Source organism: Hyperoodon ampullatus (genome assembly GCF_949752795.1).
Source record: "Hyperoodon ampullatus genome assembly, chromosome: 8".
NCBI lineage: Eukaryota > Metazoa > Chordata > Mammalia > Artiodactyla > Ziphiidae > Hyperoodon > Hyperoodon ampullatus.
In genome coordinates, this window is record NC_136921.1 from 43,569,587 (window position 1) to 43,588,535 (window position 18,949).

Genomic DNA, 18,949 nt, shown 5'->3' on the forward strand with positions numbered 1-18,949 from the left:
ACTTCTGTTCATCTAATCTGTGAGCTTCAAGCCACAGTAATACTGGTTCTCATCAGGATGTTCAGAGACTAAATTAGAAGACAGCTATGTTTTGGGCACTTGAGAGGTTTTATTAATTAAGAATTTCTGTTATGCTTATTTATAATCAAGGGACATTATATACAAAAGTGACACACATAGTCAAACCACACAGGCAGGTATCATGGTAAGATATTCTCTCCATTTCATTGGAAGATGAGAATGAGAGTCATGCCACCTCTTATTCTATATAAGTTGAAAGACTCTAAAACAAAAACACTGGATTGGGAGGATCGATTTGTGAATACTATTATATGCCGTACTTGAATTATGCATCTTTCTAGAGAAGTGCTCTAAACGTTCCGTGCTGAGGAAAATGTTCCATATCCACCCTGTCCATTACAGTAATCACTAGCCACATGTTGCTATGAATTTCTTGAAATGTAACTACTGCGACTGAGAAACTGATTTTAAAATTTTATTTAGTTTTAATTAATGTAAATTTAAATAGCTATAAGTAGCTACTGGCTACTATATTGGACCACAAAGTTCTAAAGTATTTGATTTCTAATTTTTAAAAGACTTGTTTTTTACAGTCAAAATGTAAAATAGAGCTTTCAGTAAAATATTAACCAAAAATATATAAAATAAATCTAGCTTCATCATCATATCGACAAATATTTATAGAATATTTAAAGATCACCCCACCAAAGTGGATTTTCTATGTTGCCATAAAATTCCTCCAAGAAGTTTAGAGACAAAACTCAGTACATTTCCAGCTGTCTTGCCACCACATCTTCCTCAGCACATCAGGATTTTGGAATTTGTGGTTTAAAATGTTAAAATTAATATAATCTTTGCTTGAGCAAGTCAAACATTCTCAGAACTAGTAGCAAAAACTTAAGACAGGTTGAGACTCAGGTTTGCATATGCCACATCAAGTGACATTAACTTCTCTACTGGCTTATTAGAAGAAAGATTTGATGTCTGGAAGCAAAGACATGAGATTACTATAGGCTCCCCCTCTTTTCACCAGCCAACTATTTGATTTATTTGATGAGTGATCTCAGACAACCCTCTCAGGCACTGAACCATCAGAGAGTTATGTTGCCAGGTGATAAGAAACCTTCAGAGATACCTAAATCTTCTTTTACCACTGGGAGTTTTATCTTTTCTGGAATAAAGAACATTTTTATGTATGATGTTTCTATCCGGATAGCCATAGGAATATTCAGAAAAGATTTACAGCTTTAAATCAAATTCATACTGACGAGAACCTTAAAACTTCATGAAATTTACTGAGAACATGTGAGACAACGCCTTATTTTTATTTGTTTCTTATATTTTGTTTCCCAAAGATTGAAGGAGCGGCTAATGTATTATACATTGAGAAGTCCATTAATCTTTTGATTAGCCTTTGTTTTCCTGTATTTTCCTTAGAGACAAATGAACAAATGAGGAATGTACTTAATATGATCTCTGGAGGAATTATAGATATGTATATTGTATCATTTAACAGATGCACTAAACTAGTACGTTTTTTAACATACATTTCTATGCACCAAGAATGCAACTGGCTTCTTAATTTTATTGAAGTTCTTGAACTGAATTTTATTTTTAATCTAATGTGTCTACCGATTATATATCATCTTGGGTTTTTTTAGTAGAAGCTAAGCCCAATTAATTTATTTAAAAAAAATTGAAATCCTTCCCAGTTACAGTAAAAGTGATGTGAAACCCACTTTAAAAAAACATATACTATGTGAGTGACACTCTTGGCTGTTCTATCCCACCCACAGATCTCTCTCCCTATGCAGAGGCTTTCACTAAGGAGACTTCATTGTTTATAGTTTATTCACCTTGCCCTGTGACTCTGCCATGTGTAGCTGACATATAATAGAAGCTGTCTTTAAAACACATCTTCCCATTTAGAAATTCTTCACCCGAATATTTTTTCCATTCCTTTGCACTAGCCCATATGTACACAAACAAATCACTGCCTCAGCCGTCTGACCCTCTCTTAAGAGTGAAGTTAAGGTACTTGTTTTCTTGAAATCCCTTTTTAGGCAAAGGAATGTAATTAACAACCTTTCTCTGTGACCTGCTTGTCAAGCTGTGTGGGAGCAGAGGAGGAAGGAAACTGTTGTCATGAAAGACAGCCCATGTTTCTGAAGGAATTTAACAACCCGGGAAAAGTCGTCTTCGTTTTGATACCTGTATTTGTGTTGGTGGAAAGTAGTTCTATATGGAGGTGGTATGATGCAGTAAAGATAGTATTAGTCCCTACATACTACCTCCATATTTAGGAGTATTTTGAAAGAAATGGTGTTTAGTACATTGTTTCACCACCCCCTATCTCTTCCATTTAAAAAATCTGTCGATACCAGTGCTTGTACAGCTGCATAATTCCGTAACAACGGTGCTTCAGACACAACACAAAGAAAAAGCAATTGAGTTGCTTTTCCAATTAGTTGCTATATATCGATGTTTCACAAGACTTAGTATTTCTTTTCATTAACATTTTCTTTGAATCACACTACCCATTTTTCAAGGGAAGAAACTTCTATTCATTTTATCGGATCTAAAAATACAAATATGCATGAAGAAATCTAAGCGGCATTGGGGGAAAATGAAAGCAACAGTACAGAATGTTGTGTGGGTATGAATTTGGGCAGGAAGCAAAATGTGCTTTGAGATAGGAAAAACATGTTTTTCCATTTGGGGATACCCTGAATCAGTCACAGTCCAACCTTCATGTCAAAGGACTTTAAGGCATTAAAAGCATGCATGTGAACATAGCTTTTAAAATACCAATAATTATCAGGAAATAGTTCCTGTATGCTCTGAAACAGTAAAATTAGGCCTATTTAAGGATACAAGAATTTATTATATTCTTGCACTTTTTGATAGTTATTATCAATATTAGCTCTAGTGAAAGAGTAAGATTAAATTGTCTTAAATGTTTCAACAATTTTCTCTTGTCTTCCACCCAGTGGCAGCATAACACCCCTCCAAACCTTATCTATTGCTGCTCTACTTTCCCACCTCAGGCCATACATTTCTGGCTTCCTACTGTCATTTTCATACTACAATCAATGCAGTCTGGCACTGTCACTCAATAAACCACTTCTTATTCAAAACTCATGCTATTTGCTGATACCACCTTTTCCCCACACTTTTGGTATAACCTGCTGAACTTCCCATTACTTCCATTTTTCTCAATAATTCGGCACTTGGTTTACTTTCATATATTCTATTCCAGGGTAACCATCAGTAGTTGGGTACTTGGGAGCTGCTGGTGAGTTCCATCAACACAATGGAACAGATGGCATCCATGCCTCTTAACCTCATCCCCTGACATACTCTGGTTGTGCTAGGTTATGCAAGGTTATGTGGTAGTAACAAACATTCCCCTAAACTTAGTGGCTTCAAAGAATCAAGGTTCATTTCTTATTCTCACTCCATGTTCACCGCAGGTTGGCTGGGCGAGATACTATTTGGGGGCAGCTGGCTCTGCCCATTGCAGTCACTCAGGGACCTGGACAGAATGGGCAGCTATCTTGAGCATTGACTTTCTACCTGCACCCAGTCCATCAGTAAATATTGTCAATTCTCTCTCCAAATTATGTGCCACATCTGACTGCTATTTACTATCCCGCTGTGATAGCCTCCTTTTCTGGCTCCCTTTCCTGCCCATCTTAGGCACCCTTCAGTAGTAGGGAAGGTCTCCAACTAGCAATTAAATCCTCTAGCCTGAATTGACTCGTGTCATTTCCACTCAACAACTCATTAGCCAGAACTAGTTACATGGACTGTTCAACCACAGGGCATCCAAGATATGCAGTCTTGCTCTGTGCCTGGACATTTTAATGCACAACATTAATAACTATCAAGGGTGTATCTGATACTTCTTCTCAACATTGGCCCCATGGTTCCTCAGTCTCCTCAAATTCAGTTTAGCTGTCTAGAAATGTGGTCACACCTTGTTATTACCTAAAAGTACAATAATACAAAGATCTGGAATTCTGAAACTCCCCTCTCTGACCACTACTTTCTGTCATTTCCCAAGCCCTGTGCTAAGAATGGATATAAAAGCAAATGAGACATATGAGTTGACCTTGAAAAATTCTCAGGACAATGGAAGAGTCAGGAAACCTCTACAATGTGAGACATTCTGAGAATGGGCGGGTGTACAAACCAAGAGCCCAACACAGACCAGGGATGAAGGAAGAGGGTGAAAGATGAGGACATCTTTCCTGAATGGTGTGATACTACTGTTGAATCTTCAAGTTAGCATCAGAATTAGCCACAGACGTGCCACTATAGACAGTGGAAACAGCATGTGTAAATGCCTGGCAAAGTGACAAGTAGCTATCAGCATAAAGGGCATGCCAGGGGTGCTAGAGATGAAGGTAGAGTGATAGGTTGGGGGAAAATCATGAAAGACTTTGAATACAGGCTGTGGATTTTTATCCTGAATGTATAGGGAAACTTTGAACTAAACAGGATTGTATCATTATCAAGATTTGTGTTTTTAAAGTATCGTTCAAGTTTGCTTATTGACCAATATTTCATAGTCATTAGAAATACTTCACTGACCAAATTAAATGGACAATAGCAAAGCTTTACAAAAATATGTTTTTTATTTTGTTATTAATTCCATAAATGAAACCCACAATGTTATAATAATACAAATGTTTTGATCTTTTAAAATGTTTCTTTCTTGGATTTATTATATTCATCCTTACGTTTTTACTTATTCACCAAATTAAATGATATTTTTATGCCTGAGAATTTTAGCATATATGTCCTTCAATATTATAATTTTTAAAACAAACATTAAACAGTAGTAATAAGCTTACAGTCCCTGTTAAACCTAAATCTTTATGGTTTAGGATCACCAGCAAATTTCCCCAAAACTTGAAGAATTTTTTTTCCAAATCTGCAAAAACAAGGAAATTATTTTAGTTCAAATTATCATACAATTCAGGCATAAGGCATGTAAAAATGAAAGGTCCATGAATCTTGATGACACTATAAATGAAAGTGGTTTGGGTTTAAAAACTTAAAGTTTAGAAAATCAGTCTCATTATGAAATTCTAAATAGGGCATTGTTAATTTTTAAAAATTTATCTCTTTCTATTTATTTCTGGAAATCCTTGGCAATCTAATGGTGATAAAATTTTCTCTAAAATCCCATGCAATTTAAAAAAATCTAGATGTCTTTTCCACAATTATTCATTCCCTCCACTTTACAGTTTTAGACTGAGGTAATGGTTCTGTAAAGAAGTCATATTGATTAGCTTGAAGTCAATTTCTAACCTATTCCAGCACTCCAGCTTCCTTAGACCATTTTGTGGGTTTGGTTTGGTTTTGTGTTTTCTTTTTTCCCATTTTGTGGAAGATGTTCATGTCTTCTTTCACATTTCAGATTGGATAGTTCAGACCTTTTTATCCTTACTTTTGACTGTATATGTTTTCATTGCTTTCTATTGTTTATGTTGCTTCGAAATAATATAGGTGAAAGCACTTTTCCAGGAGCAGGGAGTGAAACTGAGCATAGTGGAGCCACCCTTGCATGGCTGCTAGTGGGGGCTGATTCCAAGATGGGGCATCACAAGAAAGGTTTTCAAGAGTGCTAGGGAATAGGTCATAAGTTACAGATTTAAAACCAGAGCTTGAGAGACAGCTGTAGACTGGAAAAAGGAATAACAAGAGTAGCCAAATTCCACCAATCAGAGCTAATAGGCAGAGGGAACTTGTAGAAATAAAACAGGGTCTCTCAATATAGAACAAGTAGGGGTGGAGAAAAGAGTGTGGCTATATCTAACCCAAGACTGAAACTAATCACAAATACTGAAGTCCAGCCCTGACATTCTTCCCATTATTTTGGCTACTGTGATTCCAAAAATTAGGGACTGGATCTTTAATAGCAAAAATAGCCTGGAAATATTATAGACAATTCAGAAAAATTACTGCTACAAATACCAATTCTATGAAATGCCTTGACCTCTTAAAATTGACTTCATTATTACTGCTGCTCTTTTATTTTGTTGGCCTATTTATATCAATAAGTTATATATTTAAACAAGTCTTGATCTTTATAAGTTTTATTTTTAAGTCCCATTTAGACTTGGAAATTAGACTTAGATGAGTATGTTTTTCAGGCTTTACAGTGAAATCCAATGCCCATAACAGGCAAGTAGAAAAAGAAAATGTAAAGCTCTTATTTTATTCTTATCTTCATCAATAAGAACAAAATGATCACTTTAGTGCTTTTTTTGTTCCAAGATCCAGTGTACTAGAGCAAAGAGCCTAGAGCTCTTCGGGAAATTTCTGAGGTGACCTATCTGAGACTTCTCATCCACTTCTTACCTGCTCCTCCCTCAATCCTTTTAGCCCTTCATATAAGAAACCAAATGAGGATGTTTTGGTGCAAGGCCTCTTCTACAAGTTTCTCAATATTTTTATTTCTCTATTTCATTATGTTGTTTTGTGATTCTTATTTCTCTGCTCCCTCAAAGACTCCTACTTCAGTATCACTATAAGGCCACTCACAAGGACCAAAAATTCATGTTTGTGATGCCCAGGCTTGGACTTCCTTCAAAGATCTTTCTTACTTGGAATAAGATAATGAGTTTACTTCAACTTTAACCCTTTCTTAGTGTTAACACCTTAGGGTGACAGAGCAATTTAGAGGGTGCAAAGCACTTTCACATGTCCTCCTGTTTAATCTTCACCACAGACTGTGAGCAAGCAGGGCAGGCATCTCATTTTACAAATAAGAAACCTGGGGATCAAGAAAAGACTCTGGGCAACCGAAATCCAGCTCTCCTAGCATTACCCCTGAACTTTGCCTATCATGTAACTGCCTTTAGATTACTTCATGTCATTTTCAATTTTAAATGATATGATCAGATTTGCATTTCAATAAGATACATGGGAGATATATTTAAGAGAGGCAAGTTTGCAAGTGCAGAGATCAGGTAGTTAGAAGTTTAGGCAAGTATGATGAGGATCTGAACTAGTACTGTGGTGATGGAATGGGAAAATAGGAAAGAAACATGACATGTAAGTTGTTACCAGATTGCAAAGCCCCTCTACCAAAACAAACATTAAGTAGGTTAGAGTTGACTGTATTGGCAATTTAGTCTTTGATGATTCAAATAAAACTTTCTATATCACAAAATGCCTTGAAGTTATCAATACCAAAAGTCATGTACTAATGACATACAGAAGTGCAAGTTAATAAAGCTATATCTTTGTTATCAGAGATTTACTAATTAGAAGAATTAAACACAAAGTTGGAAAGCAACAAATTAATGTTGGAAAGACTTAGAAAGACTTTGGTCTTTCTTCATTCACATTCATTCCCTTATATTTCACATTCTCTTCCTATCACATCCTCTCAACTGATAACCATTCTTTTGAGTACAAATACAATACAGGCAGTAAATGCAACCAAAAGAGATCTATTTCATCCTCCCCTTTCCAGTGTCACCTCCTTCCTACATCTGTACCCACATACTCTGCCACCCCTCCTCGAGCAGAAGACATGTTTGTACCTCTAAGACCAAGCACTGCACCTGTTTGTAAACCCGTCCCTTCTCAAGGACATTGCTTCTGTAATTATACCCTTTATCTTCTGCATAAATTTGTTCTTTTATGCACCATCATTTCTCTCAGCATGACAATGATGCTTCGACTCCATCCTTCCATAAAAAATCCCTTTCTTGACCGTACATCATTTTGCAACTAATGCCTCATCCTCTGTTTTCCTCATCACAAATCTGTGCAAAAGTATCAAGTACACTTACTGTTTCCACTTACTAACTCTTAGTCTTTTCTCAATATCCTCTAATTGGAATTTGGTACCCTCTGTGCTTTACAGTAGCTCATTCACCCCAAGTCAGTGTTCATCACTTACCAATAAAAAATACATTTCTCACCTTTTAGGCATTTAATATGGAAAAAATTTAATTATTTTTATGAATTTACATAAAATGATATAAATTAATTACACTGAGAATAATAAAAGTATTTTTGCATATAATTATCATACGATTGATACAATAAGAGTTTCATGAAGTCTTGGCATGGTAACGTTCTCGGATGAATTCTGCCATGCCTGATATCAAGCTGAATAAGTTTTTTGTCCTTTCTTCTTTCCTTCCTTCCATCCTTCGCTCATTTCTTTTTTCTTTACTTTATTGTCTTTCTTCTTTTTTCTAATCAACTGAGTATCTTCCGTTCTAACTCAGATAGGACTGAGTGAAATCAGTCAGACTTAAATGATAATAGAATTTTGCTTCAACATAGTAACATTGTATTAATCTCTTAAATTTTTTAAGCTGTGCAGAAGATAAATTATATGTGATTTCTAAAGAATCTGTGTCAAGCTCTAGTAAACTAGCTTAATTATGAAAAATTAAATTTTCTGTGATGATCTCTTCTTTTGAGTGTTTAATATAGAATTACATTTGCTCAGTCATGAGCTTGGTTGTTTTAAACCATTTTGTGTAAGTGTAATTTCAGCCTTCCTTTAGTTTTTTGGCATTTAAACCACTTAAAAATTATCAGTGGGTTTGTACTTCTTTTAATTAAAAAGAAGCAAAGATAATGAATATCTTTCCCAAAATCTGAACACATCTTACTGCATATGGCACTGATACGCATATAAAATTAATCTGTGTTAGTTTTGTAAATATCAGATCAAAATGCTACTTCTTTTTGTTTTAGCATTTCAATAATATGATGTAACAGTGTACTTGTTATTCACATGACAAATATCACATTTTAATATGAATAAAAAGAAAGTACTTATTCTTATTTTTCTTTAAAGTCATTGAGGTTTCTAGGAAAATGTTGGAAAATGTAAAAGAGAACATGACTGTAACTCAAAAACAACAACTTAGAATTGTCTGAGCCTCTAGGAACTGTCAGCAGCTTCCATCATTTAAATTCAACTTACATGTGGGAGAGGCATGTGAGAGGTAAAACTGGTATACAAAAGGCAAAATAGACAAGTTGTACAAATTAAAGAATGGAATGGAGGGTTTTGATTTAAAATTTTCTTCCTATTCTTTAAGTGGAATTTTTCCTTCATCAGAGGATAAACTCAAAAGTTCAGCTTTTTGGTGAGAATGAGACAGTAATGTATGTAAGTTATTCAGAAAGAAAAATTGCTGTTTATAATTTTATAATCAAAGTAACTTTAGTTACAACAGATATATTGAATGGTATCACTGACAAATCCTTTATCTATGTAAATAAAGTGGAAAAAATTACATGCCTACCAAGGCATGTTTACTTTGTCATCTTACCTATTTAAAAAACAAAAACAAAAAACACTGACTACTGGATTGATATTGACTCTAAAATACAAAAAAGAAAAAATGCATTCTAAATTTTGAAAACTTCAGCTTAAGGTCCATATAAAATTTGTGTAAATTTATTTTTCAACTTTGCAATAATTTAAATGAGTGTAGAACCAGTGTCTATGAATCATATTTAAGCTTAGAAATCTCATTCTTTCTGTTGATGCAATCTGATTGTTTCAGGGACCACCTACTTTATTTCAGACTTGGTGCACAGGGAGGTTTCTATTTATGCATATTTTTAAAACATCTTTATTGGAGTAAAATTGCTTTATAATGGTGTGTTAGTTTCTGCTTTATAACAAAGTGAATCAGCTATACATATACGTATATCCCCATTTCCCCTCCCTCATGCGTCTCCCTCCCACCCTCCCTATCCCACCCTTCTAGGTGGTCACAAAGCACTGAGCTGATCTCCCTGTGCTATTCAGCTGCTTCCCACTAGTTATCTATTTTACATTTGGTAATGTATATATGTCAATGCCACTATCTCACTTTTTCCCAGCTTACTTCTCCCCCTCCCCATGTCCTCAAGTCCATTCTCTACATCTGCATCTTTATTCCTGTCCTGCCCCTAGGTTCTTCAGAACTTTTTTTTTTTTTTTTTTTAGATTCCATATCTATGTGTTAGCATATGGTATATGTTTTTCTCTTTCTGAATTACTTCACGCTGTATGGTACACTCTAGGCACATCACCCTCACTACAAATAACTCAATTTCATTTCTTTTAATGGCACAGTAATATTCCATTGTATATATGTGCCACATCTTCTTTATCCATTCATGTGTCGATGGACACTTAGGTTGCTTCCATGTCCTGGCTATTGTAAATAGAGGTGCAATGAACATTATGGTACACGACTCTTTGTGAATTATGGTTTTCTCAGGATACATGCCTAGTAGTGGGATTGCTGGGTTGTATGGTAGTTTTATTTTTAGTTTTTTAAAGAACCTCCATACTGTTCTCCATAGTGGCTGTATCAATTTACATTCCCACCAACAGTGCAAGAGGGTTCCCTTTTCTCCACACCCTCTCCAGCATTTATTGTTTGCAGATTTTTTGATGATGGCCGTTCTGGCTGGTGTGAGGTGATACCTCATTGTAGTTTTGATTTGCATTTCTCTAACGATTAGTGATATTGAGCATCCTTTCATGTGTTTGTTGGCAATCTGTATTTCTTCTTTGGAGAAATGTATATTTAGGTGTTCTGACTGTTTTTAGATAGGGTTGTTTGTTTTTTTTTTGATATTGAGCTGCATAACCTGCTTGTATATTTTGGAGATTAAGCCTTTGTCAGTCGCTTCATTTGCAAATATTTTCTCCCATTCTGAGGGTTGTCTTTTCGTCTTGTTTATGGTTTCCTTTGCTGTGCAGAAGCTTTTAAGTTTCATTAGGTCCCATTTGTTTATTTTTGCTTTTATTTCCATTTCTCTAGGAGGTTGGTCAAAAAGGATCTTGCCGTGATTTATGTCATAGAGTGTTCTGCTATGTTTTCCCCTAAGAGTTTTTTTTTTTTTTTTTTGGCGGTATGTGGGCCTCTCACTGTTGTGGCCTCTCCCTTTGCAGAGCACAGGCTCCGGACGCACAGGCTCAGAGGCCATGGCTCACAGGCCTAGCCACTCCGCGGCATGTGGGATCCTCCCAGACCAGGGCACGAACCCATGTCCCCTGCATCGTCAGGCAGACTCCCAACCACTGCGCCACCAGGGAAGCCCTCCTCTAAGAGTTTTATAGTGCCTGGCCTTACATTTAGGTCTTTAATCCATTTTGAGTTTATTTTTGTGGGTGGTGTTAGGGAGTGTTCTAATTTCATTCTTTTATCTGTAGCTGTCCAGTTTTCCCAGCACAACTTATTGAAGAGGATGTCTTTTCTCCATTGTATATTCTTGCCTCCTTTATCAAAGATAAGGTGACCATATGTGCATGGGTTTATCTCTGGGCTTTCTCTCCTGTTCCATTGATCTATATGTCTGTTTTTGTGCCAGTACCCTACTGTCTTGATTACTGTAGCTTCGTAGTATAGTCTGAAGTCAGGGAGCCTGATTCCTCCAGCTCCATTTTTCTTTCTCAAGATTGCTTTGGCTATTCGGGGTCTTTTGTGTTTCCATACAAATTGTGACATTTTTTGTTCTAGTTCTGTGAAAAATGCCATTGGTAGTTTGATAGGGATTGCACTGAATGTGTAGATTGCTTTGGGAAGTAGAGTCATTCTCACAATGTTGATTCTTCCAATGCAAGAACATCTGCTTGTGTCATCTTTAATTTCTTTCATCAGTGTCTTACAGTTTTCTGCATACAGGTCTTTTGTCTCCTTAGGTAGGTTGATTCCTAGGTATTTTATTCTTTTTGTTGCAGTGGTAAATGGGAGTGTTTCCTTAATTTCTCTTTCAGATTTTTCATCATTAGTGTGTAGGAATACAAGGGATTTCTCTGCATTAATTTTGTATCCTGGTACTTTACCAAATTCATTGATTAGCTCTAGTAGTTTTCTGGTCGCATCTTTAGGATTCTCTATGTATAGTATCATGTTATCTGCAAACAGTGACAGTTTTAGTTCTCTTTTCTGATTTGGATTCCTTTTATTTCTTTCTCTTCTCTGATTGCTGTGGCTAAAACTTCCAAAACTATGTTGAATAATAGTGGTGAGAGTGGGCAACCTTATCTTGTTCCTGATCTTAGTGGAAATGGTTTCAGTTTTTCACCATTGAGAATGATGTTGGCTGTGGGTTTGTCACATATGGCCTTTATTATGTTGAGGTAAGTTCCCTCTATGCCTACTTTCTGGAGGGTTTTTATCATAAATGGGTGTTGGATTTTGTCAAAAGCTTCTTCTGCATCTATTGAGAAGATCATATGGTTTTTCTCCTTCAATTTGTTTAGATGGTGCATCACATTGGTTGATTTGTGTGTATTGAAGAATCCTTGCATTCCTGGGATAAACCCCACTTGATCATGTTGTATGATCCTTTTAATGTGCTGTTGGATTCTATTTGCTAGTATTTTGTTGAGGATTTTTGCATCTATGTTCATCAGTGATATTGGCCTGTAGTTTTCTTTTTTTGTGACATGTTTTTCTGGTTTTGGTATCATGGTGATGGTGGCCTCATAGAGTGAGTTTGGGAGTGTTCCTCCCTCTGCTATATTTTGGAAGAGCTTGAGAAGGATAGGTGTTAGCTCTTCTCTAAATGTTTGATGCAATTCGCCTATGAAGCCATCTGGTCCTGGGCTTATATTTATGTATATTTATACTGTTTTTTTGTGTGTGGGTTTTTTGTTTTTTAATTGAATTATATATGATTTACTATGTTTCAGGTGTGGAGTAAAGTGATTCAGTTATATATATATTGTTTTTCAGATTCTTTTCATGTATAGGTTATTACAAGACATTGAATATAGTTTCCTGTGCTATACAATAGGTCCTTGTTGTTTATCTACTTTACATATAGTAGTGTGTATCTCTTAGTCCCAAATTTCTAGTTTATCCCTCCCCACTTCCCCCTTTAATAACCATTAGTTTGTTTTCTGTCCGTGAGTCTATTTCTATTTTCTCCACACCCTCTCCAGCATTTATTTGTAGACTTTTTGATGATGACCATTCTGACCTGTGTGCCGTGAAACCTCATTGTAGTTTTTATTAGCATTTCTATAATAATCAGTGATGTTGAGTATCTTTACATGTGCCTGTTGGCCATCTGTATGTCTTCTTTGGAGAAATGTCTATGTAGGTCTTCTGCCCATTTTTTGATTGGGTTGTGTGTTTTTTTGATACTGAGCTATACAAATTGTGTATTTTGGAAATTAAACCCTTGTCAGTTTTATTGTTTGCAAATATTTTCTCTCATTCTGTAGGTTGCTTTTTTGTTCTTTTATGGCTTCCTTTGCTGCATATACTATGTTTAATGTATATACTATGCCTAATTTAAATGGGACAACTTATATATCTGTCAAAGTGATGTGCTAGAGCTACATGGAGAATAAAATGGGAACTGTGAATAGACTGGGAAAGGTAGTGCTATGTTGGGAAAAAATGAAAATATAATAGAATAAACATGGCTTAACTATTGCAGAATATATGCTAATATAGAAAAGAAATAGTAAGAATTTCAAAGGAAGATCTGGAGACAATTAAAAGCAGATCTAGGGTTGAATAGTAAAGCTACCAAAATATGAGGTGTGGAAAATGATGTGAAAGTATTTCCTTAGAATTCATTAATAACATTAATTCATGTCTTATTAGCCATCTTTCACTAGGTAAAGCTATAGTTACAAACGACCTCAAAACCTCAAAGGCTTACAGCATCAGTAAGTGACATAATTCTTGCTCCCATGGCTGTGATCAACTATGGCCCTGCTCTATATATCTTCTCATTCTGGGATTGGTTGAAGAAACAGCTCCTATTCTGGATGTGTCTTCTTTTATGCAAAGGGAACAAGCAAGAAAGTAGAAATCCACATTTTGTCTTTTATATATCTTCTCACTTCCACTGGCATTTCAATGGCAAATACAAGTCATAAGCCTATCAGTGATATCATGGAACTTCAAGTCATATGGCTATGGAGAGGAACGTATAATCCTTTTATTGGGAAAATAATCCAATCTACTATATGTGTCATATGCCAATAGTGTCTTCCATGGAGAATGTGAGACTATACATAAGTCTTGAAAAGTTAGAGCAAATACAGGTCAGCAGCTAAATAATTATTTAATGATGACAGGAAGGAGTCTCCATTAGCACTGACATCTCTGGCTTTTTTCCTTTGAAATTAGAGTAGGATGGATGTTTAAAGTAAAACTAATTTTCAAAAGGAACATGAGTTTTATAGAACAGGTAGAAATATGATATATGACAATAAGAATGCAAAGGGTGGACTGTGGTAATTAAAAATATAGTATTTTAATAAAGTTTTAAAATTGTTCATGAAGTAATAGATTAGGATAATTTGAAGTTGTATATTGTAATCCTTAAAGTAGCCATCAAAATAACAACCCCAAAATATAACAAAATAATTATTAGAAGAGATAAGACAAAATAAATACCATAGAATATTTGATTTTCCTTAAAAAATGGCAGAAAAGGAAACAGAGGAAAACAAAAATATTAGCTAAATATGAATTAAACACCAAGTTGGTAGACTTAAAAACAAACATATCAATAATTACATTAAAGTAAATGGACTAAATACCCTGATTAAATGTAGACATATTCAGACTAGATAAAAAAGCAAAATCCAACTATATATTGTTTACAAGGAACACTCTTTAAACATAACTTAATGAACAGGTTGAAAGTAAAAAGATAGAAACAATAAGCAAAAGAAAGCTGGTGTGGTTATCTGAATATCAGAACAAAGTAGACTTCAAGATGAATAGTGTGACCAGAGTGTAAAGGGGTGCATTTCATAATGCTAAAGGGTCACTTATTAAAGAAGACATAAGACTACTAAATGTTTATAAACCCAATATCAGAGCTCCCAAATACAAGATGAAACAAAAGAACAAAACAAAAGAGAACTAGAGACAGTTTTACTGTCACCAGTAGAGATTTTAGCACACCTTTCTCAGTAATAGATAGAACAATTAAACAAAAAATCAATACAGTTATGGGTGATTTGGACCATCAACTTAAGCTATTAATATTTACAGAAAATCACTCCCCACAAGAGGTTACAACTTCTAAGATGCACATGGAATAGTCAAGAAGATAAATCATATTCTGGCCCATAAAACACAAGTTTTAATAAATTTCAAAGGACTTAAACCTTTGTAAAAGCAAACAAACAAACAAAGAAAAAGAATATTTTCTTTAACCATGATGGATAGATCACCATGAATGGATTTTTTTATAACATCTTGAACATGAGACATAGAGCTGTCAAACTCCAGAGAGATTTGTTTCAAAGCCTGGACAATCAGGCTGAGCTCTTTTCAATACTTCAGACTTTTCAGGACTTCAAAACAATTTACTCTTGCAGCTCACACAATCTACTTTTTTTTTTTTTTTTTCCGGTATGTGGGCCTCTCACTGTTGTGGCCTCTCCTGTTGCGGAGCACAGTCTCCGGACGCGCAGGTTCAACGGCCATGGCTCATGGGCCCAACCGCTCCATGGCATGTGGGATCTTCCCAGACCGGGGCACGAACCCGTGTCCCCTGCATCGGCAGGCAGACTCTCAACCACTGCACCTCCAGGGAAGCCCCACAATCTACTTTTTATTTCAACTCTCATCCAGGTTGATCATTTGATTGAATTTTGCATTGGGGGGGTGGAGTAAAAAGATATAAAAGTCTTCCTACCTAAGTCTAAAGTCCTTTGAATTTAGTGGAACCTTATGCTATGTTTATTACTTTCCTTTTAATGTTAAGACCTTGAGTGGCTCTTGGAAGCCTGCATTTCTCTGTGTCCTTAAGACCACACAACTCTTTTGTATATTTAAAATGATTCCCAATGAATTTTGGATATTTAAATTAAAGATAAATAAAAATAATGTACCTTTGAAAACCCTCAAATATTTGGAGGTTAAAAAATACACTACTAAATAATCCTTGGGTCAAAGAAGAAATCTTGAAGGATATTACAATACATATTTTCACAAAAATACATGAAAACACAACATATTAATATTTGTGGGATGCAGCTAAAGCAGTCTTTAGGAGAAAATGTACAGATTTAAATACCTATATTAGAAAACAAGAAAGGTATAAAATCAAGCACTTCTTCCATTTTAAGAAACTAGAAAATAAACTCTAAGTATATAGCATAAAGGAAATAATAAGAGTAGGAAGCAATAAAATAGAAAATTTAAATAGCCTTGTATAAAGAAATGAAATAATAATACCAATCCTCCACAAACTCTTTCATAAAATAGAGGAAGTAGGAACACTTCCCAACTCATATCATGAGGTCATTTTAACCATAATAATAAAACAAAATAAGAACAATACAAGAAAAGAAAATTACAGCCAGCATATCTTGTGAACCTTAGACACAAAAATACTTACCAAAATACTAGCAAAAGAAATCCCGATATATATACAAAGGGTTATATACCGTGATCAAGTTTGACTTTTCCCCAAAATGTGATGTTGGCTTAACATATGGAAATCAATCAACATATTTCACCACACTGACAGGTCAAGAGAGAGAAATCATGTCCACGTGGTAAAAACAAAGAACCCCAACCTCTACTTCACGTTATGCACCAAATCCAATTTTAGATAGACCATAAACTTAAATGTAAAGTAAAATTTTAAAATTAATAAAAATGGGGAATAGAATAAAGCATAGAAGAATATCTTCATGAGCTCTGAGTAGAAGACTTCTTAGAAATGACAAGTCATAAAAGAAAAAATTGATTTCATCAAAATAAAAATTTCTGCACATCCACAAAAAAAAACAAAACACGTTCAAGAAAATAGACTGAGAAAATATATCCCAATACATGTATCTGACAAAAATTTGTACCTAAAATATAGTAAAAATTTCTGTAACTCAAGAATTTTTTTAAAAAATGAATCAAACACCAAGTTGGGAGACTTAAAACCAAACATATCAATAATTACATTAAAGTAAATGGACTAAATACCCTGATTAAATGCAGACAGATTCAGACTAGATAAAAAAGTGACATTCCGCTATATATTGTTTATAAGAAACACACTTTAGACATAAGTTAAGAAGCAGGTTGAATGTAAAAAAGACAGAAACAATAAGCAAAAGCTGGTGTGGCTATCTGAATACCATAATCCCACTGTGAGGTATTTGTCGAAGAGAAATAACTTGTGTGCACAAAAAGTCTTTTACAAGAATATTTATAACAGCTTTATTCATAAATATTCAGTTATTGTTTCCAGACAGTAACTGGAAACAACAACATGTACTTCAACAAGAAAATGGAAAAATAAGCTGTGGTATATTCACTCAATTGGATACCAAGCAATAAAAAGAAATAAACCACTGATACAGGCAACTACCTGAATTCATCTTAAAAACTATGATGCCAATTGGAAGAAGTTGAACACAATAATTACATATTGCATGATTCCATTGATGTAATATTCTAAAATAGTCCATCTGTGGTGACAGATCGGATTACTGACCAGCCTATATGTAGAGACATAGTAGTGGTAGGGAAACGGCTGAGAAGGGCAGAAGCAAACTTTCTGGAATGATGGAGTTGTTCTTTGTCTTGGCATGCGTTCCTCAAAATTGACTGAAAGATATGAGCATTTCACTGAATGTAAATTTTAGTGAAAATTTGAACCAAATAAATGACATTGAATAACTGTGTTTGAACATTATATTATTTCATCATGTTTTCAGAAATAATATAACATAGGTTAGGAATATTATAAGAGGCCCAGGAGGCATTATAGTGAATTAGGAAGAGAACTGGGCCCAGTGGGAGGGCGCACCCACTGATTTGGGCCAGAACAAGGTCATGATAAGGGAATTTTGGTAACAATTTTCCGGATGAAACCACGAGGGCAGGGAGAGTTCGAGAGAGAGGCAATTTGATCATCTCTTATAATGCTCCAATCCAGAATCTTCTTAAAGGGATTAATTAAATCAGTTTTAACCGTAGGGTAGCATATTAGGTGTAATATGCTTTCAGGAGCTCTGCCTCCCTTGCTCCTCAAATTTCCCTCAGTCACACGCTGAAACCTGTTGTTTTAGAATAAAGGGAAATAATTCTATTTTTACTTTACAACTCAAAATAAAAGTCTTAAAATGCAAGTGCACGGTTAAAATAATACTTTAGCATAAATGAATTTCATTCCTACATAATCAGCGGATGAATGCAAATAATTAAGCACCGATCCTTCCTGTTTCTGATACTGTAAAAAGAACAGGAAAAAGGAACACTCCTGTTCAACACATACTTTCTGAGCATCTAGCGTGTGCTAAATCAATAGTGTTCAAGCTTTTGTGACTGTGACCTTTAGTAAGAAATGAAATTTACATTGCAGTGCTGGATGGATATACATATGTATAACTAAAACAGTGTTATAAGATAAAACCTATACTTGCTAAATAAGATGCACTCTGTGTTTTCTATTCCAGTATATTCTGCTTCATGTACACAAAAATGTTTACAAAAATGCTGATAGTGACCCACTGACTCCATTGCACTACCCACTAATAAATTGTGAATTGTGATGGGAAAAATGTAGTGTTAACCTTGCTACTCAGAATGTGATCTGTGGACCAGCAGCATCAGTTACACCTCACACTTACTGAATCAGAATCTTCCTTTTAACAAAACCTCCAGGTGCTTCCTGTGCACTTTAAAGTGACAGAAGTCCTGTGCTAGACATTCACTGCCTGAGGAAGATGTTTAGGCCAGAGGAAGTCTTTTCAGTATTGTTTAGGGCAGAGATTCTTAGGGATGTGTTTTTTAAAGTATACATATCCAAGCCTCGAGCCTACAAATTCAGTACCTCCTAGGATATCTCAGGGCATTTACCTAAAAAACAATACATAAATGAACAAACCAAATCTACCAGAGCTTCTGAGCCCACTCCTATTTAAGAATCTTGGTCTATAGTGTTAAAT

At 35.1% G+C, this 18,949-nt stretch overlaps 1 protein-coding gene across 1 annotated transcript in view; it reads left to right on the plus strand.

Moving 5' to 3' along the window:
- Nucleotides 1–18,949, plus strand: part of TMEFF2 (transmembrane protein with EGF like and two follistatin like domains 2) — a gene marked incomplete at both ends in the record, with an annotated part of 254,838 nt that overhangs the window by 116,190 nt on the left and 119,699 nt on the right. The gene's annotated exons all lie outside the window — the stretch shown is intronic.